The 27,339-nt window shown below is 39.2% G+C and overlaps 1 protein-coding gene across 6 annotated transcripts in view; it reads right to left on the bottom strand.

Annotated features, from left to right (window-relative positions):
• Positions 1 to 27,339, bottom strand: part of Pde4d (phosphodiesterase 4D) — a 912,160-nt gene that overhangs the window by 237,926 nt on the left and 646,895 nt on the right. The window lies entirely within an intron of this gene.

Here is a 27,339-nt window from a genome sequence, read left to right on the forward strand (position 1 = left end):
CCCTTAATTTATTTTTAAAACTGTGCATGCCAGTCGTGGGAGAAACTGTTAGAAAAATTTTAAAGTAGCAATGAGATCTCAGAGTTTTAGAAAAATCTTACCAAAGTTCTGCACACCACTGAGTTATAAATCCTAGCCTCACTGAAATATCATTTTCAACTGAACATATGCGGTGGGACTTGAAGTCTCGGCCTCTACTCTGGCTCTGTCAACAGTCCTGTGCCTTGGGCTCTCCACCCCTCTGTATCTCATTTTTATATCTGTAAATATAGATAGGATAGTGTAATATGTAGCTAAGGCTGGCACCTGAGAAAATGCTAGCAAAACACAGAGCATAATCTCAGATACATTATAAGCATTGAAACCAGATTCCTTTTCCTTTCTGCCATACAAGAGGCTTTCAGAAATTTCAACAGCATTCTCATTAAGTAGGAATGCAATACAATAAATAAATGTGTTCGTGATGATACACACATGTTATCATTAATGCTGGAATGATAATATCTGTTTAAACAGTAGCTGAACCTTTTTTGAAATCCCTTATTGTCCAGGAAGTTTTCTTTAGGGGAAGATGCCCATCAATAAAATATGAGATAATCTATTTATTTATTTTCTAGAGTTTTTTTGTATGAAAAATGAAATCATATCTAGTTAGAAGTGTCCTGATCTTTTTTCTTTTAAAATATAAAGACAAGTCTCTCAGAGGGGTCTTTAAAGCCAATGGCAATAAACACACTTCAACCTTCATTTGGCTTTTCTGTAAGTTCTCTCTGAGTGGTTAGGTTATAAGATAAAAAATAAGATTAGTTAGAGCTTGCAGGTACTACTTAAAGATACCAGGACAGAATGACGTTGGGAATTTTATACTCATTATTCTAATAACACATAAATGAGCAACAAGAAATATGCAATCATCCATCATGTCATCTGTTCCCTAGTAAATAACAAAAGTAAATGCCCTTGTTCTAGTTAAGTCAAGTGTGTACTCAGTAATTCTGATATAAAAACCAGTCACCAGATGGGGACTACAGTAATCTTTGGAGAAACTTTCAACCACAATGACTAACAGTCACATAATTTTCATACAGCTGCCTTGGTGAGAGACACATAGCCATTTATGGAAATCTTCTGCATGGTTGCTCCTTGTTACGCAGAAGGTTGAAGATGCATGTAAGTCAACATACTATTAAGAAGTAAACTTGCAAACAACTTGTTCAACATTTTGGAATCTCTGTCATTTTTATAGTTCCAGATGCTGATATTTATCTCGATAAAGAGAGACTCTGTTATTTCTTTGTCAGAACTCTAAAAGTAAATATTTATAACACTGGTCTAAATGCTCTATCAAAGTGTAAGGACACATATGCCCATGCTATGCCCACATGAATCTAGTTAGATTTTATAAAATTATTGCAGTTACAAGCCATACACTTCTATTACTCATTTTTTCTATGAACCATCTTTGTACACATACACACATACATACAACTATACATGATTATGGTATGGATTTTAAAATATGCCATATGGTTGATCACATTTGTCCATATCAAGAACCAAAGGTTTGTAACACGAATCTTAAAAGGTCTTATTAATAAAAACAAACCTGGAGCTAGGTATTGGGCTGAACACTAAAAGACCAGAGAAGCAGAACAAGCCACAGCTATCCTTGCCTCAATAACTTTTCAGCTGATCTTGTTTCCTCTGAGTCTCACCCGAATAGATCTCAGCTGAACTGCTGCTGGAAGCCTAAAAGCTCAACTGGTCCTCACGCCTTATATACCTTTCGGCTTCTTGCCATCACTTCCTGAGATTAAAGGTGTATGTCACCATGCCTGGTGGTTTCCTGTGTGGCCTTAAACTCACAGAGATCCTGATGGATCTCTGCCTCCCAAGTAATAGGATTAAAGGTGTGTGTGTGTGTGTGTGTGTGTGTGTGTGTGTGTGTGTGTGTGCTACCATTTCCTGGCCTCTATGTCTGTCTAGTGGCTGTTCTGTTCTCTGACCCCAGATAAGTTTATTAGGGTGCACAATGTCACCATATAGGTTAATTTAAAAAAATGCCTTTGCCATGAAGCTGTTAGTCAGGGACTATAAAAGTTGATTATATGAAGAGCTGTTCTCCAACCAATTACTGACATACATCACACACTGCATTTTAAGTTATGGTATGTACATATATTTAAAAGCATAAAGTCGTAAAGTTCTCATTTATAGGACATGCTGGGTTTACAATTATTGTGGGTAACACTCGTCAGTGGGCAAGAAGTCCATGTTTATCAAATTAAACCCAAAGGATGAAGAAGCTCTGCTCATGTTCAGGCAAGGCCAAGGTCAACTCAATTTTCCAGACTTTCCAAAACAGTAATTATAGGATAGGTGGAGTTAGAAGTGACAGATTGAGAGGGTTATTAGATACAATGGTTTTTTAAATATTGATAACAGTTGGAGAGTTGTGGATTGTCGGATTTCTGAAAACCTTAAAACAGGATGCAGGCCTTAGGTGTCATACATTGAGAACTCCCTATCCATACAGTAGGCACTCGCACAATGAGAAACTACAACTGGCTACATAGGTGGGCTGGGGCAGCAAGTCAATCTGTGTGCCTCTCCAGTGTTGAAATTTGTACTTTTCCCATTTCTCAAGATTCTTTACAGTCTTAAGAAGTATTCTTGACTTTAAACAGGACCACACTGAGGACCAAGGGTCGCAGGTCAAGCCATAGGAATCACTGCTTCGGCCAGGATGCCCCGTGCAGTTGCTTCCTGCTACTGCTGTTCCTCCTGGCTGTTTGGTGAGCTCCATCATACCCACTTAATGTTCTTGTATCCATTGGATTCCCTTGACCTAGTTACTGCCAGACCCCAGCAACTTCTGCTCTGGTCTAGTGACCAGGCTCCTTCTAGATGCCAAGGTCTCTCTCATTGTCCTAATTCTAATCAGCTCTCTGGGAGAAGAGCAAAGGTTTCTGTGGTGACTTGCAAGGAGACACTGCCGAGGATATCACTCTGTATAAATAAAATGCTGACTGGCCAGCAGCCAGGCAGGAAGTATAGGCGGACAAGCAGAGAAGAGAATTCTGGGAAGTGGAAGGCTGAGGCAGAGAGATGCTGCCAGCTGCTGTGATGAGAAGCAACATGTTAAGATACTGGTAAGCCATGAGCCACGTGGCAATGTATAGATTAATAGAAATATGTTAATTTAAGATATAAGAACAGTTAACTAGAAGCCTGCCACGGCCATACAGTTTATAAGCAATATAAGTCTCTGTGTGTTTACTTGGTTGAGGGCTAGGCAGGAAAACTCTAGCTACAGGACACAGCCACCCAGAGCTTTACAAGGCAAAATGCAAATACAGTTAGACAGTTATAGGTAGGCTAAAAATAGTAGTTTTCATTGAGTATGTTTCATCGTGCATCATACATAGTTCTTTTATATATGCTTATATTGTTATACTTGTAGATTATAATTTTATAGCTGATAAGTAAACATGTGATAGGCAGTATATAAAATTTTGCATGAACAATAAGGACATAAGTAAAGTGGGGAGAAAGTAGCAAATGGTTCCAGGATGTTATTTGGGCACAAAATAAACTTATATTTAAATAAATTCTGAGCATATTAAAAAACTAGTCAAAGAACGACTCTTCTAGTAGTGAAGAATGTAGCTAAATTTCTAAATTTCTGTTTGAATGTGGAAAATCCCTATATTGTCATATCAAGAAAAAAGCAAAATAAGACTATATATAAAACTATAGAAAGTATCAAAAAGTGTTCACAGGACTATTTAATTATAATAACTTACACAAAAGTCTCATATATCTAACATGGAATGATTACTTGAAAACCACAAGAAAAGCTCCAGACCCCTAAAGAAAAACAGTTAAGAAGCAAACAGGAAATTCACAGAAGACAAAGAGATAGTAGAATATGAAGAACAAGTTTATGTAAACAGACTGGTCAGAAATACTAGGGAAAGCAACATTAAAATAGTCCTTTAGGCTGGGTAGTGGCGGTGCACACCTTTAATTCCAGCACTCGGGACGCAGAGCCAGGTGGATCTCTGTGAGTTTGAGGAAAGGCGCAAAATGGCACAGAGAAACCCTGTCTCGAAAAACAAACAAACAAAACAAAAATAGTACTTTAGCTCATGGCATAGGTGAGTACTTTTGATTGTAATCGTTGTGACAGTAGTGTCCCAGGATGTGTTGCTTAGAACACAGCCTGCCTAAGAGTAATAGAAATATTTCTGCAATAAATACTAATAGTATTAAAATACTCATATCCTTTATCATAATTACCTTACTAAAGTCATAAGCAGAGATAAACCAAGATTTCAGGAATAGTCAAGCCAAGCTAAGAATATTCCTTGCTAATATTTTTAGTCACTAGCAACAAATTAAATATTTAAAATTAGATGTTGGACTAAATACCCCTAATAATATATAAATGTTTAGTTTGTAAAAAATTTTCAATTTGGAATCTTATGTATGCATATAAAGAATTCTTAAAATAATATTAACTGACATGGGGTAATGGTTATTGTACAATGTTAAAATTGAAAAAGTTAGCAACAGTTATTTGGAGACAGCTATGATTATTTATGTCCTTTCATTTCCACATTTTTTAAAGAATGTAGAATGCACATAATTACAATTAAAAATATTATTTTTAGGAAAAGGAGGTGTATGGAGCTACTATAAATATTATAAGTATTTTTAAGGTTAAATAGTAATAGTTTTTCAAAGATTCATTTGTTTATTTTATGCACATGTGTGTGTCCTATGTGAGTTTTTTTTTATTTATTTAATTTTTTTTAATGTATACCACACTGCAGGAGCCCACAGAGGATAGAACAGGGCATTGCATTCCCTGGAATTAAAGGAAGTTGTGAACTGCCATGTAGGTGCTGGAAAGGGAACTCAGGTCCTCTGTAAGAATTGTAAGTGCTTTTAACTATTCAAGCCCCTCTCCATTCCCTATAACAAGAATCTTGGATTTATGAATGTGGTGGCTTGAATAAAAAATGTTCTCCATAAACTCATATATTGGGAAACTTCTTTCTTTCTTTCTTTTCTTTTCTTTTTCTTTTTTTTTTTTTTTTTTGTTTTTGCTTTTGTTTTTAGAGACAAGGTTTCTCTGTGTAGCAGCTCTGGCTGTCCTGTAACTCACTTTGTAGACCAGGCTGGCCTCGAACTCACAGACATCCATCTGCCTTTGTTTCCTGAGTGTTGGGACTAAAGGCACGCGCCACCACCACCTGGTTATATTGGGAAACTTGGTACCCTATTAGTGGCATTTTGGGATATATTGATGGAACCTTTAAGAGGTGGAATCTTATGGGAGGAAATATGCCACTGAAGGTGGATTTGTAGTCTTGTTTGTTTGTTTGTTTTTTAAGATTTATTTATTTATTTATTTATTTATTTATTTATTTATTTATTATATAGTGTTCTGCTTGCATGTATGCCTGTGGCCAGAAGAGGGCACCAGACCTCATTACAGATGATTGTGAGCCATCATGTGGTTTTTGGGAATTGAACTCAGAACCTCTGGAAGAGTGGCCAGTGCTCTTAACCTCTGAGCCATCTCTCCAGCCCTTTGTTTGTTTTTTTGAGACAGGGTTTCTCTGTGTAGCTTTGTGCCTTTCCTGGAACTCACTTGTTAGCCCAGGCTGGCCTCGAACTCACAGAGATCTGCCTGCCTCTGCCTCCCGAGTGCTGGGATTAAAGGCGTGTGCCACCACCGCCCGGCTTGGCTTTGTAGTCTTGACCAACTTTCTGTAGTTGAAAATGTCAACAGCCCCCTTCTTGCTCCTGCTATCAAGCCAAGACAAACAGCCAGCCTAAGCCTTAAGCCTGAGTAAAGCTGTGTATGTTGTCAGTGGAAATAGGACTGTCCTAGGCAATTATATCATTGAAGGAGTCTGGGGATGTTGGTCACTGAGCTACACTGCCTGCCTTTGGTTTTGCTTAAGAGTGATTGTTTTCATATCCTTGTTCTTCCCTTTTGGAACAAGATGTGTTTAACTTGTTTTTTTATTTGAAGGAAGCCCACTGTTATAGGTTGTTGGGATTGAAAATAAAACCTAAAGATTATTTATTTTTATCATTTTACCTTTGCATATGTGTAGGGGGTTTATGGGCACACACACATATACACACATACATATTTCCCAACTTCAGTTGAGGAATTTCCTAGGTCAGACTGGCCTGTGCACATGTCTATGAGGCCTTATTATCTTTATTGTTCACTGATGTGTGTGATGTCAGCCCTCTCTGGGCAGCCTAGACAAGTGCTTCTGGGCTATGTAAGAAAGCTAGCTAAGCATGGGCCTGTGAATGAGCTAGAGAGGGAGTCAACCAGCAGCGTTCCTCATGGAGGAACCCTCATGGGCTCTGCTTCGAGTTCCTGCTTGAGTTCCTGCCCTCGGTGATGGATACTAACATGGGAGCATAAGCCAAATAAACCCTCTTCTTCCCAACATGCTTTGGCTCAGAGGGATTTTTATCATAGTCACACAGAGGAATCTAGAACAATGTCTTTTTCTCATTGGAATAAAATATAAAGGGCCCTTCAGCAATAGAATGCAGTTAGAATTTGTGAAATATTTACATATTCATATAGACTCGGGGGCAAAACATCCTTGTGCTGCCTCTTATTTTAAATGTTCGTTTAGGCAGTTTCCTATAAGGCCTAATCCAAGAACCCATCTTGCAGTGTGGTTATGATGATGTGTACAAGTGATTCTGCCTCAGCAAGCCTCAGCCTGAACACAGGGGTGTCAGGTTTCCCCACATGTGGGTGGATGCCTTGACAATCTCATTTTTCTAATAACTTAATAATGGCTGAATATAAGGATTCAGGTCATTTTGACTTTAAGTGAAGTGTCAGTAAGAAAGGGTAGAATAAAATTCTGGGCCATTTCTGTCGGCTTTTAATGCCTGAGTTTTGCAGCTGAGTGGTGCCCAGAAAGCAGTGCCAGTCACAGACCTCAGGAATTGCAATGATACCATGATCATTAGTGAAGTCTCACCCTCTCGTCACTGGACACATGAAACTGTCAAGGAATTTCGTAGCATTTATGGGAGGCGGGGCAAGGTGATAAACTTGGCAAACTATGAAGTTTTTAGAGCACAAAATTCTTTGCTAACTTGATATTTGACAAAGCAGTTTCCAGTTGATTCCTGAAAGCAAAGTCTCCATTTCTGCAAAAGCTTCTCTAATTAGTCAGTGTCTACACACAAATTCAGAGGGCTGTTTGACACTCTGTCCATTTAGCTGAGTAATAATAGCCGTGGGTTCACCCTTTACATCCATAGAAGTGTGTATCTCTCAGGTCTCATCAGAGACTTCTTTGCTCAGTAGATTGGTGGTTAACACAGACACTCGAAACTTGACAAAGTGCAGAGAATAAGTGTCGGTGGGGTCCTCAATTATAAATAGGACATCTATGCCACACCCTTCACCAAGGCTGAGGGACCATCTCCAAGGTGGGTTGGAAAGGTTGTAAGCACCAGAAATCGGGGAGGACCATACCAAAACAGTGTATTCTAAAACATGACAGGACCCTTGAAGTCAGGAACTCACAAGAGCTGTGGTTGTCTGCACAGCATACAATCAAGCCAGTGAACATTTCAGCATGGATGAGGGAGGGGCTCAGGAGTCTCAACCCCTAACTGAGGAGCCATTGAGAGTTGATGGCTTCTCGGGGAGTGTCAGTTTTCTTTAAGGGTGTGACCCCTGGTACATCAGCCAGACTCCAGTGAATACCCATGAGTATATGGGCAGCACAAATTGGACTCAGTGAGCTTTTTAAAAAGGGAAACGAGTGGGTTATTTTAAAAGGGTAGGGGCAGAGGATATATCTGGGAGTAGTTGAAGTTGGGGATATGTGGTAAATATGATCAAAATATATCATAAGACATTGTCAGGGATTAATTAAAAAGACTACATTTTAAAAGCCCTGCTAAAAGGAAGGCCTATCCGACTTCAAGAAGATCTAAGATGTTTAATAAAGATGTTTCATATTTAATAAAATGAAGTACAATAACACTTTTTATTTGTGATATTTTCCCCCCAGACTCTTCAGAAATAGAATGATATGAAGCTGGTTGACTGGATATGTTCTGAATTGTTCTAAAGCATCCTTGTTAATCTCATTATCCAGCCGCCTCTAACTGCAAACACAGTCTCCACTCAGTCTCACAGCAGGGTGCAAATAATCCACAAAAAGGAATTTTGACTCTAAATGTAGTCTGTAATATAAATATTTGATAAAGTAAAATTATTTCACATCATTATTTCTATGGATTTAGCTCACATACATTTTTCTCTATTTTATTTCTTTCTCTCTCTTTTTTTTCATTTTGAGTCAGGGTCTCACTGTGTAGCCCTGGCTGTCCTGGAACTCTCTATATGGACCAGACTGCCCTGAAATTTACAGAGTTCCTCACTTGCCACTGCCTCCTAAGTGCTGGGATTAAGGGTAGGTGCCACCATGCCTGGACCCTTTCCATCTTTCTTTAAATTTTTTAAATTGTATGTATGTATTGTATTGTATTGTATTATATTGCATTGCACTGCATTGCATTGCATTGCATTGTGTGTATGTGTGTGTGTGTGTGTGTGTGTGTGTGTGTGTGTGTGTGTCAGAGCAGGGGCACCTGCCAAGGTGAGTATGCAGAGGTAAGAGGACAACTTGTGCAAGTTGGTTCTCTTTTTCTACCATGTGAGTTCTGGATACTTAAACTCTTGTCATTAGGCATGGTGACAAGCTCTTTTCCACATTGAGGTATCTCACTGACCTGCCATATTTTTCTAAACGTACTTTTAAGGAAATTCCATATTGACTATTGATATTTGTTTTAAAGTTCATATATACTAAATGAACCAAAGTCATATTATTTTCAAAACCAGCTTTGGTTAATTTATCTGAAAAGCACTTGGTTTTTTCAACATTAAGAAGGTGATGAATTATGCTTGGACCTGGAAATCATCTGCTCCAACGCACCATGCAAGGCAACATCACTCACTATGGTGTGGTGTGGTGTCATAGGATGGTTCAGTTAACACACACTTATTGAATTAATGCATGAGTCTCAGAAAGCACAGATCAAAAAGAAATAAAATTTGGCTCTTTTTCCCTGTTGATAAAGGAATTTCGCCAAAGGCAGAAATCAGAATTTTCTGGTGTGTTTTACAGAGCTACTTTAGATTTTTCCTTAGGAAAATAGAAAAACACTGAGCTATGGCAGCTTATTTTCTTGCACTGGTGAGAACGACTACAGAGGCATCTCTGATGCTTTCCAGGCAGTTGCTAGGAGTACTTAGAGAAGGGTACAGGAGGATGAAGGGACCCCAGACATACCAGGCCTGCTTCCGTATTCAGGCACATTCACATCTGCTTCACCCTCTGTCACTGATTGGCTAGTTCCAGATACCAGCTGTGTATCAACCTAGGCTGTTTCCTTTTAAACCTTTAATGCCGACTGATTGGAGCAAACATTTAAGAAATACTATATCTCTTCCAGTTGATGACAGCCATAACAGCTGGAAACCTCCAGTGAGGCCTAGTTGCAATGACTGAACAAAACACACTTAAAAAAAAAAAAAAGATTCAATGAAAACCTGGAATTTTCCCATTCTTTGTAGATGTCCCATTAAAGAAAGCAACATAATAAGTTCTTTTTAAAAATATGTAGCCAAAATCTACATGGTGTATTCTACATAAGTTGTGGAACTTGAGAAAAAAAAAAGAAGCCTCCTTTTAATAAGCATGAATTGATTTGAATTCATTATGTGGTTTTCCAAATGCTGTGCACATTTAAAATGACCTTTTAGCCTCCGAGTAGGAGTCTTGGAGTAAAAGGATGAAGAAAATGTGATTCAATTAAGATACACATCAAGTACCAAGATTCAATTATATTATTTGAATTCCCAGAAGATAAAACTGTCATCAGAGACAGAGAAGGAGAGATTAAGGAAGAGGAGGAGAGGGGGGAAAAGGGGAGGGGGAGGGGGGAGAGGGAGAGGGAGAGGGGGGAGAGGGGGAGGGGATGGAGGAGGGAGAAGGGGAGGGAGAGAGAGGAAATATTAGGGACAGCAGTAAACTTGGCAGCATTTACTTGTGTGTGAAGTTTTAATGATGTGCGGAGACGTGTCCAAGTGTTCAGGGAACACAGCGCTATGTTTGGATGTGGGCCACTTCTCCCTGCCCACCTCCCACCCTCTCCTACTCATTTTGAAGTTCATTTTGAGTGATCCTGTTCAGCTGCATTGTCATCCTCACTTAAATGGATGTTTCTTGGCAGGACAATCCTGCTTCACTATGGTTCTGGGATGGTAGATACTAACTTACAAAATGTTACAGTTGGTGGATGTAATAGAGTTATACATCAATCTTCAGTGGATATAATAATGTTGAAAAAATGATAATATAACATATTTCCTAACAAAACTTTCCTCCAGTTATTCCTGTTGTTATTCTTTGTTATTGTTTTCTTATTTCTTGAGTCAGAAAACACTGGGGGAATGAAGGTTGAGTTTAGAAAGGCAATGGTCACAGTGCTCTGTGAAGAGCTGATTCTACAAAGCAAGAGTACATTTAGTGTTTGAGGTTGCCGGGATCCATTTATAACTATGTAAGGATGGCACATACAAAGTCCACACACTGTCCTCACAGTCCTGTCACTGAGAAATCAGTCCCTGGCTTGTGATAGGTGCCGTTTTCCCATCTTCCCTGATCCAGCTTGGGGAACTGAAGCTCACTCACTGCTGTTGTGTATTGTGGGTTCATTTGTTTGCTTGTTTGTTTACTGTAGATGGATCCTACTATAATACCATCCAGGGATGACTAACCCAGCTAGTTCATATGATTCTGCAGCAACATGGCATTCTCAGATCCTTGATCCAAAGGATTTTTTTCCTTTCTTCCTTTGGTGAAGTTTTGGGGGGATCTCAGACTACCAGGGCACCCAAGAAAAGGCTAATCTCAGACAAGGCATCAAGGATCCAGAGAACAGTGCAGTCAGGGGTATATACAGAGAAATGGCAGCAAGAAGCCCATTTCAACTTTTCATTAGGAATCTGCATGTTAGGTCTGTACAAAGACTTGTTTTAAGACTTTTCTTCCTGGAATGATTGAAAAGGTGACCCCATTTCTGTTGCTCATTCTGCAGGATAGTCAAGGCTACACCATTCTGGCTCTGTACTTCCTAGACTGAGCCCTTCCATATTCAACATTTCCTGACCATACCTACTAAAGTACATTTGTAGGGTATACAGACAGACAGACAGACAGGCACGCGCGCGCGCACGCGCGCACATCCACACACACATACATATATACACATACTCACACATACGTGCACACATGCACATACATTTTAACTGAACAGGCTGTATTTTCCTGGAACTATACTTAACCACAATTGACATCTGAAATTTTTTTATTTGTTGAATTATGAAGCTTGGTAAAGGAAGGAGGCACCATTTCATAGCCAGGGTCCAGCACACAAGAGGAACTAAATGTATATTTATCTATACAGAAACTACTCTGTACAAAACTGTGGGAAGTTATCCTAAACAAAAGTTTTATTATGGAATTATTTTTCATATAAGAAGTAGTTATATCTTTAATCTATTTGAAACATCATTGTAAGCCATTATTAAACCTATGTACATTTAAAAAACAGCATAAAGGATCATGTCTATAAATAATATTTAATTTAGAATGCTGTGGGATGTTCTGTATGTTAAATGTGTTGCTCTGGTTGGTTAATAAATAAAACACTGATTGGCCAGTAGCCAGGCAGGAAGTATAGGTGGGACAAGGAGAGAGGAGAATTCTGGGAAGTGGAAGGCTGAGTCAGAGAGACGCTGGCAGCTGCCGCCATGACAAGCAAGATGTAAGATACTGGAAGGCCACAAGCCATGTGGCAACTTATAGACTACTAGACATGGGTTAATTTAAGATAAAAGAATTAGATAGCAAGAAGTCTGCCACGGCCATACACTTTGTAAGCAATATAAGTCTCTGTGTGTTTACTTGGTTGAGTCTGAGTGGCTGTGGGACTGGCGGGTGAGAGAGATTTGTCCTGACTGTGGACCAGGCAGGACTGGAGAAAACTCCAGCTACATTAGAAGACATCTCTTTAAGAAGACCATGTACATTAAAGTCCTTCTGAAGTAGAAACAGCAGTGGTTTATTATTTTTTTTATAGACTTCTAAATTTAAACAAATTAGAAACTTAGATTAAACAAAGACTCACATTTGGTTTAGTTTTCAAATTAGACAACATTTAGGTTTTACCTTAACGATAGTTTCTTACTAAACCTTCTGCTCTTGTTAATATAATATGGATACATTATATATTGGGAAGTCTAGGTTTTATTTGGCATCATCTACCATTTTGTAAGGAGATACTATTCTCCTATCCTGAGGGATAAGTTGGGCCAAAACTATCATGAATTTGTACATATAAACATGACAATATTAATGAAATTCCCCCTCCTGGAAAAGACAAACTGTCAACTACTCATTTTGCTTGGTGCTTGATTATTCATGGGCTTCGTTTCATTGCATGTTTCAAAATACGTATAGAGAGCACTTTCTTCACACTCCCTCGCCTAACAGCCACAGGATCTGCACGTATCCACACACAATTCACTTAGTTTCAACTACAACTAGCCTTCCAGATTAGATCTTTGTCATGTGGGTTTGAAATTTACAAGGAAGCTTACGTCTATACAAAATTTACAAGCCAGCTTAGTGAAATTGGAATGTCTAAAGTCTTTGGCGCCAAAGGAATTTGGTGAGTACATTTGTAAAGACCAAGCTACACACGTAAGTATGAGTTCGCTTTTTCTGTCTCTTATGTACATACATATGGCACAAGTCATGGAAGCACATGTGTTTGGAACTTTGAACAAATTATCTAGCCTATTTAAATAAATTATCTAAAACTGTGTCTATTGGAAATTCAACCAGTTTTTTTTACTTTTAAGAAATGAACGGTAATTTAAAAGAATGAAGCTGTACACATAGAAGCAATTTACAAAAAAAAAAAAAAAAAAAAATTCAAATCACCAACAAAACAGAACTAGGAGAATAACCTGACAAAACATTGAAAAGCTAAGAGGATTCCTTAAAAAAAGGCGGGAGCTGAGGGATGTGAGATTCACAGAACACACTTCATAACCAAATCATCCAGTTGCCTTCTGAACTCTGAAGTGCAGAGGAGAGGACCTGCTCACATTAGGCCCTGAAAAGGCAACCCGTGTCACACAGCACGAGTGTTGAAGCCAGTGAGTTCAAAGGAAGGTCTCTAGAGCTGGAGCAGCAGTGCCAGTGTGGCCACATGTGTGACAGAAGCATGGAAGGTTGTCACTCATTGTCAAGGTCTCTGATCATTGGATATCTTTTTGGCCAATGGGTTTTCCACCATTGCAGGGTGCCCTGTGTGGCAATCTTAATCCTTAAGGGCAAGCACTTCAGCTGAACTGCAGAATGGCGTAAATGACAAAAAAGCCATTTTCTTCCTACTTCTTGGGTGGGATATGTGCATTGACTACTCTTTCCTGCTTGATCCATTTCTGGTGAAATGACCTCACTTAGACTAAACTGGTCACGGATTAACCACTGTTGCAAAGGATTACAACTGCAGCCCACCATAGTAATAGGAAGAAGCTTAATTAAGAGGCTTGCAAATTGATGACAGCAAAAGTGAGTTTATTTCCTTCTTATTCCCAAGCAATAGCTTAAACTTTTTTTTTCAAAATTTGACTCTCTCTCTCTCTCTGTCTCTCTCTCTCTCTCTCTCTTCTCTCTCTCTCTCTCTCTCTCTCTCTCTCTCTCTCTCTCTCTCACTCACACACACACACACACACAATTAAATGTGCCCTTGGGATTATCTGTAGGGACAAATATTGACCAATTATTTCAAGTATTCATTCTATACTTTATTTTTTATTCAAAATTTATTTCTTTCTAGCAGAAAAGAAAATGTATGCCTGCTCTCTATACATACATTAAAATCTCCTACTTTCTATAGTCTATATTAAAAAGAACTAAAGCTGAATTCACTGTAAAATAAATACAAATGAGCCTATCAACTCTAAACTTGTTTAGATAAAACACTTTAAATATTTAACTTGGCAGGCACAGACTTCTGTACTCGGAGGCTACTGAGGAAACCATTTATTTAGAATGAAAATATCACTTAGTAAAGGAGCATAGCTGCCTTGTGTCCCACCACCATCACCCCCCCCAAAAAAAAATCTGTGTCCAACCCACAGAAATTATTTTGATCAGAATAGCTCAACTATATCAGATTTATTGCATATTACCAAGCCTGAATTCAAGTACTGAGGTTTCTAAATCACTCTACACTGACGAATCTCTGAAAGTGATGAGAACACTTTTAGATTCTAAGGACTGTCTCCCGTGAAAGTAAAACAAAAGCCAGGGATAACAGCTGGTAAAATCAGAACTCTTGGACCCCATGGAAATGTTTCACAAAGCCACTGCACAACATTTTAGGGCTATGTACTGTCTCTCCGACAGCTGCTGAGTAAGAGTGCCTGTAGGCGAAACTGGCTTTGAAAACATTGCTAATTGAAGCGGTGTGAAATGAACTTTTACTTTTGCAAACGATAAGTCCATAGGAAAGAAACTTTCTTTAAGGACCTTAGTTTTGAAAGCTATAGGACTACGCACAATAAAAGGTCAAGTAGCTTGAAATAGTTTGGGTATGGTGGTAGAATAAATCACTTCCCCTGTAATTAAGGACTAAGCCTTAATTTTTCAGCATTCCAAAATATTAGAGTCTTAACTATGGGAAGGTTAAGAGCTGACTTCGTAATGGGAAAAGTTCAGAACATACGCAGGAATGTTAACTTTAAATTGCTCCCTGACTTGGGAGGTCAGAGGTCAGGGCTTGTGAGAGCTCTGGGATAAGCTGATCTCTGTTGAAGCTTTGGAATCTGCCTGGGTATGACAGCTATGATGGGCTTCCTAGATGCTCAGTGAAGATGAAGTGAACCTGAATAAGGGGGTCTCTCAACTGTACGCAATCAGCACTCCTGGATGCATGGGGTGGTTGGCTATGCCAAGTGGGTCATGGACCTGTGTAATCCCTTCTATCGTTTCTGTGGGTATAATTCATCTTTACTTGCTGGATGATGGAAAGCATTACTCATGCAACACACAGTGTTGAGGATTTTACTTAGACATATAGCTTCTAGAATGGAAAATATCATTCTGCAAGGGGCTGGGGTAGGCAAACATAGTAATGCACATTGCATTATTCCTTTTCTATACAATCCATATGCTTCGGTGGGATAATCCTTTTGTACTCTGTGAATGTGTGTTGCTCTCCTTGGTTAATCATAAAGCTGTTTGTTCTATGGTGAGGCAGGATAAAGTTAGGTGGAAAAACCAAACTAAGGAGGGGAAAAAAGAAGGGTAGAGTGGAGGAGACACAAGTCAGACACCCAAGAATCAAGATGACAAAGAACCAATAAGCCACGGGCCACATGGTGATGCATAGATTCATAGAAATGGGTTAATTTAAATGTAAGAGCAAGTAGTAATAAGCCTGAGACATCGGGCAAACATTTCTAATTAATATAAACCTCTGTGTGGTCATTTGGGAAGTGACTGCCGGGTATTTGGAAACAGGCAGGACAAAATGTTCCACCTCCATTTACAATATGCAGGGAATCAACACTTATGATTTTTGACATCACAATGAGTGTCACCTATAGTAAGGAGTATACAATAGTGGATTTCTAGTTCCTATTAAGACTCCTTTTAGCCAGAGATGGGATTACAGATGGGGCTTTGTTAATAAGAATTACATTTCCCTTTTTGTTTTACAATGTCCAAAAAGATTTTACACATTTTTAATATACATCTAGAATAGGAGAGAGCTAATCAAAACACTGTCACACAAACCACATGTATATGATGTTTGAGATGTTTTCATCAGAGCAGCTTTATCTGCATGCAAATTTAAGAGTTTGTACAAGTCAGGACCATTTAAATGACAAGTAGCCAAACAACACCCTTTCCATAGGCAGATATTACCAAGTAATGACCAACACTTGTTCTCAGAGCTCACTGCAGCTCTCAGTACATCATTCCAAACAACTATCACTAATTATGACAAGCTACCCAGGCATGATCAAAGCCAGCCATCGTGGTTTTAAACAATAGGGTATCACCTGTGATTCCTTTTTCTCTGGAGGTAGTCAACTCAGCCCTCAATTAGAATTCCTAACCCCACTTGTTAATCATGACATAGCAATGGTTTTACACTTTTAGTAATTATTCATAATAAGTAGACATTAGAGACTGTATGATATCAATTTCCTGTTCTTAGTACTTACTGCCTTTTTGCCATCTTGAGTCTTGATAGCTGCAGACCTCATACTGAAGTGACACCCTGGACTTTAGAGACAGACCTAAGTAGATCTCATATATTTTGCCCCTTGTGTTTTTCAAAGAGACAGAGAAAGAAGCTTGAATGAAAGGGTAAACTAAAGAGGAATCCTGCCCAGACTGTGATCTGGTAGGGAGACTCAGCTATAGATCTGTGAATGATGATGATCTTTGAATGGCCTGTAAGATGTGGATCTGTGCCTAGCAATTTATGAATGAAAAAATCTGTGTGAATAACTGATTCACAGAGCTGCAAACTACACAACCCAGAATGCATTTTAGAAGCATGTTTAGACAAGCTACGGTATCCTGGCAGTGCCATTACTGAAGAACTCAGCCATCACACAGCCCCAACAGCAAATTCTTTCATGGACACACAAGGGACAATGCCCAGACCCTGAGACATTTCTGCCAGTTTGAACACTTACGTAGGGCTTCCCTCCCAGAGGACTCTAGCCAGTTTGTAGCTAAGACATAGGCACTTGGACTTCTAATTGACCATTTTTAATGCCATCTTAGCCTCATTGGCCTCACCTCACACAGGAGTGTCTTCCTGGAATCCCATTGTTGAATATGACTTATCCAAATTTGCTTTCTCTGCAGAAGTTCTTCCTTGTGAGATGTGTCCAAAAAGAATGTCTCAGGGAAAAGGAGCCTTAGTGGACTAAACCAGTTTTCAAAGGTAGAGCTCTAGTTCATTCAACAAGTCACATCAATTCATAAGTTTGGAAAGTGCCTACTATATCATTTCCTGGGCACGTATAAGAAGCCAGCCCCATGTTGAACACTGTAGGCATGGCTTATTTAATGTGCTAACAGAGAGATCATTGTTAAAAGGCAATGTTGTAGAATCTTAAAAAGCATATGTTGAAGGAAAGGGTATCATTTTCTTCAGTGATGGGTAAGCTGCCCTTGTGCCAGTAAATAGCTTCCCTGACACACTCAGGCAAGGAATTCTGGACTCGGGGCATCACACACCCAGAAGGTGTGAAAGTAGGAGGGGACTTGCTTAGAAGAAAGCTTCTGTGAGAGAGGAAGGTGGAGGAGAGAAGGGACTAGAAGGGGAAACTGACTAAAATTTTTTATATAAGTGGAGGAAACTGTTTAAAATAATTAAAAAGTAACCTTAAAGTAGCTCACTTAGTGTTTTAGAAAAGCATACGATGCCGGGAATTCTTTTGTATGCCACCCAAGTTCGGCTGAGTGACCTTAGTTGCCCTTGGCTTCCTCTTCTGTAACATAAGGAGTAAAATGAAGACGTGTCATCAGATTTTCCAGGAGGACTTCATGGGGTTATTCTTACAAATACCGAAGATTGCAGGCACACAATAAGCACTCAGTCAAGACAAGTGGCCACATTTGCTTCTGACAAGAGTATGTTAAGAATCTAGGACTGGTGGGGTGGTGGTGTTGTACGCCTTTAATCCCATCACTCTCGGGAGGCAGGGACAGGAGGATCTCTATGAGTTCAAGGCCAGCCTTGTCTACAGAGAGAGTTCCAGGATAGCCAAGGCTGCTACATGGAGAAACTCTGTCTTGAAAAAAACAAAAACAAAACAAATAAACAAACAAACAAAAGTATCTATGATTGTTGGCACACATTCAGGAGGCAGACAAAGATCGATCTTTGGGAGTTCCCTTCATGCCAGATCTATATAGTGAGTTCCAGGCCAGCTAGAGCTACATAGTGAAGCCCTATCTCAAACTAAAAACAATAAATAAACAAAAAATTAGAAGATATATTAGGAGAGAAATAAATTTAGAATTTCAAGACATGAATTGCTTAGCTGTTATAACTTGCAAAAATTTAATGATCAGAGTTCAGTTCCTATATTAGGGTGAAATGATATCTCATTCCTTTGAGAGGATTGCTGAGGCCTTGGTCTCTACAACTCCCAGTTTTAGGAAGCTATGAGAACAAGTATGTTGGTTCAGCAGATGAAGGTACTTGCTGCCAAGGTGACCTGAGTTCAATCATTAGGATCTACATGATGGAAGGTAAGATTCAATGCCTATGAGTTGTCCTCTAACTTCCACACATGTGATGTGGCATGTGCTTTTGCACACTCACATACACATGAGAGAGAGAGAGAGAGAGAGAGAGAGAGAGAGAGAGAGAGAGAGAGAGAGAGAGAGAGAGGAGAAATGTAATTTAAAAAGAAGTTATGCTTGAAGTATGGCACAGGTCAATTTCACAGCTCTAAGTGTAAGTCTTAGATTACATTAAAGTCAATGACAAATAATAGTAAAATTCAGCTTCATACATTGTCCTGAAGTCGACTAGTTTCCAGATCCCTATTTCATTTCAAAACACATTTTAGAGTTTCAATTTTTTTTTCTCTGACAAACCCATTTACTATTTCAGCGGTGCTATTGGTTCTAACAGCTTTTCTTGATCTCACTTGACCAGAAATGTTAAAGACTAACAAAACGCTGCCAGCGGCTAGCTGGGGCTAGGGGTGGGGAGAAATAGATTATAGGTTATGCTCTGTGGTCCCATTTATTTAAAAGAGTTTATGGTTCTCCAAACTGGTCCCATGCCAGAGAGGAAGAAAACAGTGCAATTTATAGTCTGGCCAGAGTGGGAGGGTCAATGAGTGGAGTGAGTCGGGAGGAACTGGCCAGCTCTCTAAGGGATGGCGCTGTGTCAAAGCCCGTGTTCTATTTCTTACGCCTCTCTAGGGTCCCTGGTGGAAGGACTGGGTGTAAAACTTGGGAGAAAAGACTGTCAAATAAGCAGAAAAAGGAAACACGTTCTCAGATGCACATGCTAACAGGAGACACTTGAACTTCCATAAAAGGCAGAAGGGGAGACTAAGCAGCAGTTTGCTGAGCACTTTTTCTTAATACCACCAAGGAACATCAGATATAGATCAAGTGTAGATCTTGAGGGAAAACAGGCCAGCCAGGGCCACAGCAGAAACCACGGGGAAGGTTTAACGTTAGACCGAGCAGGGTTTTCCTGCAGCTGTGTGATTTTTATTAGCTCTGCAGCTCCAGTTTTACCCGGCACAGCTCCAGTGTGACGGCACCGAGTTTAAAGTCGGACAAGTAGCAGATGCTCAGGACACTGTGGCTATCAACCTTCCTTGGTCCCCATGCAACGGCTATAGTAGACTTGGGAACCATGGTCCAAAGCTGGCTGGTGATGCAGCCATAGGTCAGGTCCCTGCTGTTCTGGAACAAAGTCGCAGCAGCAGAGAAAATATTACAGAGGCTTATGAGATGTTAGAATGCCACTGGCTGCAACATGACATATTTTACAGTGACTTATTCTAAGTAAAATGGCATTCTGTAAACTCCTTGATACAAAGAGTAAGTTCTGTGCCATGTTGTAGTGGGGTGATATCATGGATATTTGGAATTTTAGTCTTCTGGATTCCACATATACATGAATGATTCGCATCAATTAATTACGCAGGGTTGAATGACTCACCTCAAATGTATTTGAAACTCGAGGAAAAATTGGGTACAATGGGGGCAGTCTTATCTAGGAAGTATGAAAACAATCATATACAGAAATTATATCTAATGAGACATTTAGTGAATCACACGGATGTCATTTACAATTCAGAAGGAATATTTTAAAATACAGAATGAGAAGAGGCGAGGAACATCAACTTTCAAATGCCAGAGAAGAGACCCTCCTTATCGGTCTTTCTACCTGCTGATAACTACAGGTTAACATTTAAGCAGGGAGAGTAGTAGTATTCGGTATAAACAAAGCCTGCTGGTCCTGTGGGTTGAAAACATGGGGACAAGAGTGGGAGTGTCGGTCAGCCCTCTCATCCCAGCACTCAGAAGAATGAGGAAAAAGGATGTGAATTTGAGGCCACTCTGAGCCATATAACAATTCAAGGACAGCCTAAGTTACATAGTGCAATCTTATCTAAGAAGAGAAAAGTCAACAGACTAACTAGCCAACCAAACAACCCAAAACATCAGGAGTATGTGTGTGTGTGTGTGTGTGTGTGTGTGTGTGTGTGTGTGTGTGTGTGTTCTAACTATCTTCTACCTTCTTGTATTCTTTCAAGTGTGATAGAGAAACAGGAGGGCTTTTACTGAATGTATGCATATGGCGGCTTATCTGTCAGTCGTGTGATTAAACAGGATAGAAGAGTAGAAGGCCAATCACTAGGGAAGCTGGGAGTCAATTATCAGTTACTTGGAATTTATGTCTCCCCTGTTGTGTTAAGAAACTGTCCCCACAAGTCCTTTAGTTCTCCCCAATCACCATTCTTTTGAAGTTCTTCCTAGTTTATGCTATACCTGACTACACAGACAGGTACTTGGGCAGCAGAAGCATATCTCAGGTACAGTCTCCGTTAGTTATCTCGACAGTTACATTGAACAGTACCTCATCCTAGATCTCGGTCTTCGTGGCCACAAGGTGCCTCAGCCCTTCCTCTAGTCCCTTATCCCTAGAGAGACAGTTGTTTTTTTTTCTTTCCTTTACATTTGCTTATTTAGGATGTATATGCTTGTGACTGCCATAGCATGTGTACAGAGGTCAGAGAACAATTGGTTCTGTCTTCAACCTGTGGGTACTGGGACTGAACTCGGGTCATCAGGCTTGGCAGCTAACATCCTTAACTGATGAGCCATCTTACAAGAAAAGAAATAGAACAACTGACTAAAGTATCATCTTCATCCCCTATGTATTGCCTATGTAATATGAACTTTTCTTTCCTCTTTCTCCCCTCTCTCCCTCTTTCCCTGCTCTCCCTGCTTTTCCCCCCTTCTTGGACAAGGTCTTCCTATGTAGTCCAGACTGACTTTAAAATGTCCTATCCTCCTGCCTCAGTCTCCTGAATTCTGAGTCACAGGCATGTACCTCTTTGTATTTTCTTTGCGACTGTCTTCCTTTCTAGCTCATTTGAGCATCTCCAGGGCACTATTGTTCTTGTATTTTGCAGACTTCATGATCTCTGTGTGTTCAACATTACTATCATCCAGAAGATCTATGCATGTCTCTCAGGCAACTTTCTAAGAGGTAAGTGAAAACTCCACACAGACCTTCATTTGCAGCCTTGTCCTCTTTTGCTTAATCTTATAAGCACCAGTTGGGCCCAGGAGTAACCATCCTAATTTCATGATTATATTCATGCCCCAACACCTGCTGTTGCAATAAATCCCATGCTATGATTGGAGGGACTGCCAGAGGGACTAACAAGCAAGCTATTCCTTCAGTTCTGATAAAGGCAATTTTTAGTCATAGGGTCCAAAACATCATACCCACAGCTCAATAGGGAAGAAAAGAGTTCCAGTTGGGCCTAAGTGATACTACACACATGACAAGAGCTGTTTCATGAATGCAGGTGCTTGAGGAAAGAACTGCACGAGGTGCTGTTTACTAGGAACTTGATTTGTAGAGTAAGGTAGGGAGTGTGGCCAAGCTCAGTTGCAATAGCCAGACTGAAGATGCACCTTCTTCAGAAACATTCTAATTCAGCACTTCCTTACCAATCACCAGGATCAGTTCCTGATCCTGTCAGTCACACACAGTTCTAATGAGCAATGATAGTCTCATCTCCCGACAAGTCTAAAGTAAACTTGCCAAACAGAGATGAAATAACACAGGTCTTAAATATTGCATCTCTAACTAACTCTTCTGTGGTTTCTTGTGAGATGTGTCTATGACTCTAAGGTCTTGCAAGGCAGAGTGAGTTCATCCCAGTTCACAGGGCCCAGAACATACAAATCAAATGACTTTCTAGGGTTAAGGCAGTGTTGCAGAGACAATAACTGTAATGGAGTTCAGAGTTCTTAGCTTAGTGGGTCCAAACAACATTCTGTGGGACCCCAGGACTCTTCAGACGTGCTGGACTCTTCATCGAGGGGCATGCCCTAAACTACAGGCAGCGTGGCTGCTGAGAGCAAGTCAGTTCTTGGATGAACCACCTGACATGAACTTGAGGGAGGATATATGTGTGGAGGGGTGGGGGAGTGGGGGAGTGGGGGGGGGGGGAATAGAAGGAATGTGATGAAAATTGCACTCACATATGAAATTCTAAAAGAAAAAGTGCTCCAAGATAGGTGAGGGTTTAGAAGGGAGCAAAGACACAGACTTATTGTCCAGTTTGTTGTTGTTGTTTTTAATGGAACAATTTCTTTTTTAATTGAAAATATCTTTTTTTCATATAACATATTCTGATTACAATTCCCCTCCCTCAGCTCCTCCAAGCTCCTCCCCACTTCCTCACCCGCCCAAATCCACACCCTTTCGTTTTCTCTCTTGTGAGTGCTTTTACTTATATGCATCATCCATATGATGCTTTTAAAATATGTAGCTATACATCTAACGCACACACATATAAACATATTTTTCCTTTCAAATACACACATTTGCTTAGTCAAGTCACATTTCATGTGTAAAGGACATTGTACTGAAAGTACATGTCTGAAAGCTGCTGGCTGGCTTACCCACCCCTTTCATTTGGTAGGTGAATGGACCAAGTTACAAAGGGACCAAATGGTTTCTAACATGTAGTGCATGTTAGAAGCAGAATGGGAAAAAGGTTTATTTTCAGAAAAAATCTCTCAATTTATGACATTAAAAAGGCAAACGCATCTGCAATGTGTTTCATGCTCTCTTGTTACGTTTTAAACAACATTCAAGGCGTCCCAATCACTTCTAAAAGCAGTACATCTCTAGGCCTGCTCCAATACAGACACTCTATTAATAGAAGTAATTGGATTAAACACATGCACCACATGGCCAAAACAGCAAAACACTTCGACAGCTGTCACTCAAGCAAATCATTTGTAGGTTGGAATTATAGTAAGTGTGCAAATTCCGTCTATTATCCCATTCACAGAGTTTCTAAAATACAAGATCCAAACGGGGAGATAATATACCTCTGAAAGCCAACATTTAACAGTGTGAAACTTCCCACTGTCTCAGACATTGTCCTCCCCCCGCCCCCCGCCCCCCCGAGCTTGCCCAGAACAGAATTAAACTTTCTAATACAACCAGAAGGATGATCTTAGGCTCAGTATTCCCCTGGGTAAGACCCAGGCGACCTTATACATAGCCACAGAGAATATAACAACCTAAATGATGTAACTACAAAAATCTTTCAGTTTATAACACTCAGCCTCGAACACATCAGCTACCATACTTTTAAGAAGAAAACTTCTACAGCTTGTGGTACTTTTAGCTGTACTCACCAGATGGCCAATTTTGTAGTCACTAAAAATGCTAATTATACAGACAGTAGAAAGAAGCAACCTACTGACTTGAAGAGAACATTATCTTTCAAATGGACACATCTGGGTTCTTCTAGGGCAACTGCTAGTTACGGGGGCCTTGCCCAAATCATTCTCATCTGTAGACTCCAGATAGACCAACTCCCTCCTTTCAATGGCTTATAATGTTTTATATGTTAATTTCTCCAGTGTTCTCATTCATTAAAGGCCCTCCATAAAATAGAAGCTAGAAGTAGTAGTATTAAAGAAATAGAACCCCCGTTATCTGTTAAATTATTAAGCAGAGGACAGTAATAGTATTTGCAACTATGTACAATATGTGAGTGAAATTGAAACAAGAGGGAATGAGGATGAGCTAGGGGGTTATACATAATTTTTCCATCAACATATTAGTGGGAGATGTTACATCTCTTTTCTTTTAAAATACTCAATTATAAAACTAGTCATGCATATCTAAGCAAATGCTTTTTTACTGTGGCCTTAAAGCCAAAATGACAGTGTTCAACCCGCCTGAAATTTTATGACCTTTGGAGAAGAGAGCTAATAAAAAACCAAAGTGCAACCATTTATTGGTCTGAGCTGTGACATGGTTCAGAAAATTTTATCAGTTCTTTATTGGGATGCTTACCAATTTTGGATCCTGGGGAAACTGGTGGTGTGTGTGTGTGTGTGTGTGTGTGTGTGTGTGTATAGTTTAGTTTGTTTGAATACAGAATCACATTGTTAATGAAAGTTTCATGAGTGATATTTTCCCCATGAAAATGAGACCGTGCATGACAGAATTACAGCGAAAAGCCTGCAATCTCCCGACTTCCATTCCTATCACTTTTACTCTATAAAATAACCACTACCAAAATGTTGGAATACAGCATTCAGGCTCTTACGCCCTGTGTATAGAATTTTATATGTTCAATAATCAGCTCAAAATTTATTTCACAAAAGCTGAAGTCATGTTTAAGGACTGCAGCTCTTCCTCTAGATTACCCAATGATCTTAATTATAATCAGTGACGACTGGACACTGAGGGTTCTGAGGGAAAAGAACAAAGGTGGTTTTGTTTACAAAAGGCTACTCATATTTTTGAAGGCTAATTAATAGTTTGGTTCTTTTACTTAAACTGAATCACACATCTTAATTAAATTAATAAATATTACTGGAATATGCTTATAAATGATAAGTACTATAACAGTTTCGAGGAATGAAATCGTAGTTTGCTAGGCAGCTATGAAGTAAATCAACATTTGAGACATGCAAAGTTCAAATATTTATGGAAGTGAAATGCTATGTTTGGTGACTGGAGAGATGGCTCAGTGGTTAAGAGCACTGGTTGCTCTTGCAGAGGATCTGGGTTCAATTCCCAATACCCACATGACAGCTCACAACTGTCCTGTCCGTAACTCCAGTTTCAAGGGACCTGGCACCATCACACAGACATAAATTCATGTTGTGCTGCACAAAACATGAATGCACATAAGAATAAATAAATATTAAAAAAGGAAATGTTATATTTTATTACATAGAATTTGAAGACTGAATGTTAATACTGAAACAACAGGAAATGCAAATAAAGCCCGACCAATAAACTTACTATTTTTATTAGATTTATGAGAACAACAAAGTACATATATCAAAGTTTTCTCAACTCATGCTATAAAAGTGTTAAAGAAACGTTTGAGAATCTGTGCCATAGTCATTTCCTGCTGGAACATGGTGTGTGGTGAGTACTCAATAAACAGTAATTGAATGAATAAGCAGTCCTTATTATTCAAACATAAAAATAGTTTGGTTCTTTTACTTAAACTGAATCACACACCTTAATTAAACTAATAAATATTCCTGGAACATAAATGATAACTACTATAACAGTTTCAAGGAATTAAATCATAGTTTGCTAGGTAGCTATGAAGTAAATCAACATTTGAGACATGTAAAGTTCAAATATTTATGGAAGTGAAATGCCACGTTTGGTGGCTGGAGAGATGGTTCACTAGTTAAGAGCACTGGTTCTTACTAGACATAAATTACATATATTACAAGAATACAAACAGAATAATTTCATGTTTTTTTTAAATTTATGAAGTTTTAATTATAACAAAGATTGACCTTTTCAGTAAATAGCATAAGAAGGAGAGTGTGAAATATTGTGAATTTATTATGCAATCACGTGACTGCACCATAGGTCTGATTAAGGCAGGTAAGAGTAGATGGCCTGTTACAGGACATATGGAGAGCAGCAGATAGGAAAAGACCAACAGGAAGTTGTCTGAAGCACTGGATACTTGCTTAAGATAGGTTTAAAACCCTCTAAGGATAGTGTTTGGGTTTTGGACATTCATGGAGAAGGTAGGCAGATGATTTGCAGAAAGTGGGCCAATGAAACAGAAAATAGGTTTACATAACCAAAGCAAGATGGAGAAATAAATAGATGATCTTCCAAAAGAACAACAACAACAATAATAATTGGAATGGAAAAAGGATAAAAGGTAAATTAACAGGTTTCTTTCATGAAAACTCAATTGTAAAAGGACAAGATGGCTGAGGAGCTAGAATACCAACATGTTCAGCTAAGCTCAACAAGGCTGGTGGAGAGGTATAGAGAGAGGTGTCAAATTTTAGGTACTGGAGCACGAGTATGTGTACATGTGTGTGTGTGAGTGAGTGTGTGAGTGTGCGTGTGTGTGTGTGTGTGTGTGTGTGTGTGTGTGTAGAATGGTAGAATTATGTTTATAGCCTATAACACTCGCAGTCCAAATTATTTGAAGTATACAATGATATATCCAAACAGTTAACCATTATCCTTCAGTTGGATGTAAGCTTAACTAGAGATGTTTCTGCAGTACACAGTTATATCTAGGGATCAGTAGCATTAGCGTAACATTTAGTCATTATACAAAAATCACTTCGGCAGCAACATGATGCAGATTTTTAAAAGCCAAACGGAAGGACAGATTCATTAACAAGTCAGTATTTTAATGTATGTTTTGAATCGTGGTGCTATGTGTTGATTTATCTCATACAACTTAACCTAATGGAATAGCTATGGTCCAAACGTCTGTGACACTCACTGAGACACAAAGGTTGTCTGTGCTAGAAACTACTGCCAATTGAAATAAATAAATTATTGTCAACTGAGCCCTGGAGCTAAAAATAAGTCTCAATGCTATTTGTTTAACTGAGATCTTTCTTCCCCCCACTTATTTTGGATATAAATCAGACATGTGTGAAACCCACTTGCATTTGGCAGCTTATGTCAGTGATTCACACTAGCTAAATAAATTTATAAAAGGATTTTATGCATTTCCCAGTAATTATTTTGTTGGGGGGGGGTTGCCAAAAAAGGACCTTGCAAGTATGTCTCCAGTTAAAAACTGTTCAATCAACTCATAAAGTTATGGAATGTGTTCTTTGACAAGGGATGAGAAACATTACAAAAGTAAAATTCTTTTTTTTTCTGGAATTTATTAAAATTGACAGAAATACAATACTGAGGGGGGGGGGCATTCTGGTTTCCAGTCTACAGGCAAGCACTAGCATCATGGCAGGGGACAATTGGCCACCCACATAAACAAAAGCCAGCTCTCCTATGCAAACAGTTCATATTTAGATGTGAGTTTGTTTGCTTACATAATACACCCCAGACTTCGCGGGCTGCCTGACCCCGCCTTAAATTTTGCTTTTATTTCAC

Source organism: Peromyscus leucopus, chromosome 11, assembly GCF_004664715.2.
Source record: "Peromyscus leucopus breed LL Stock chromosome 11, UCI_PerLeu_2.1, whole genome shotgun sequence".
Classification (NCBI taxonomy): domain Eukaryota; kingdom Metazoa; phylum Chordata; class Mammalia; order Rodentia; family Cricetidae; genus Peromyscus; species Peromyscus leucopus.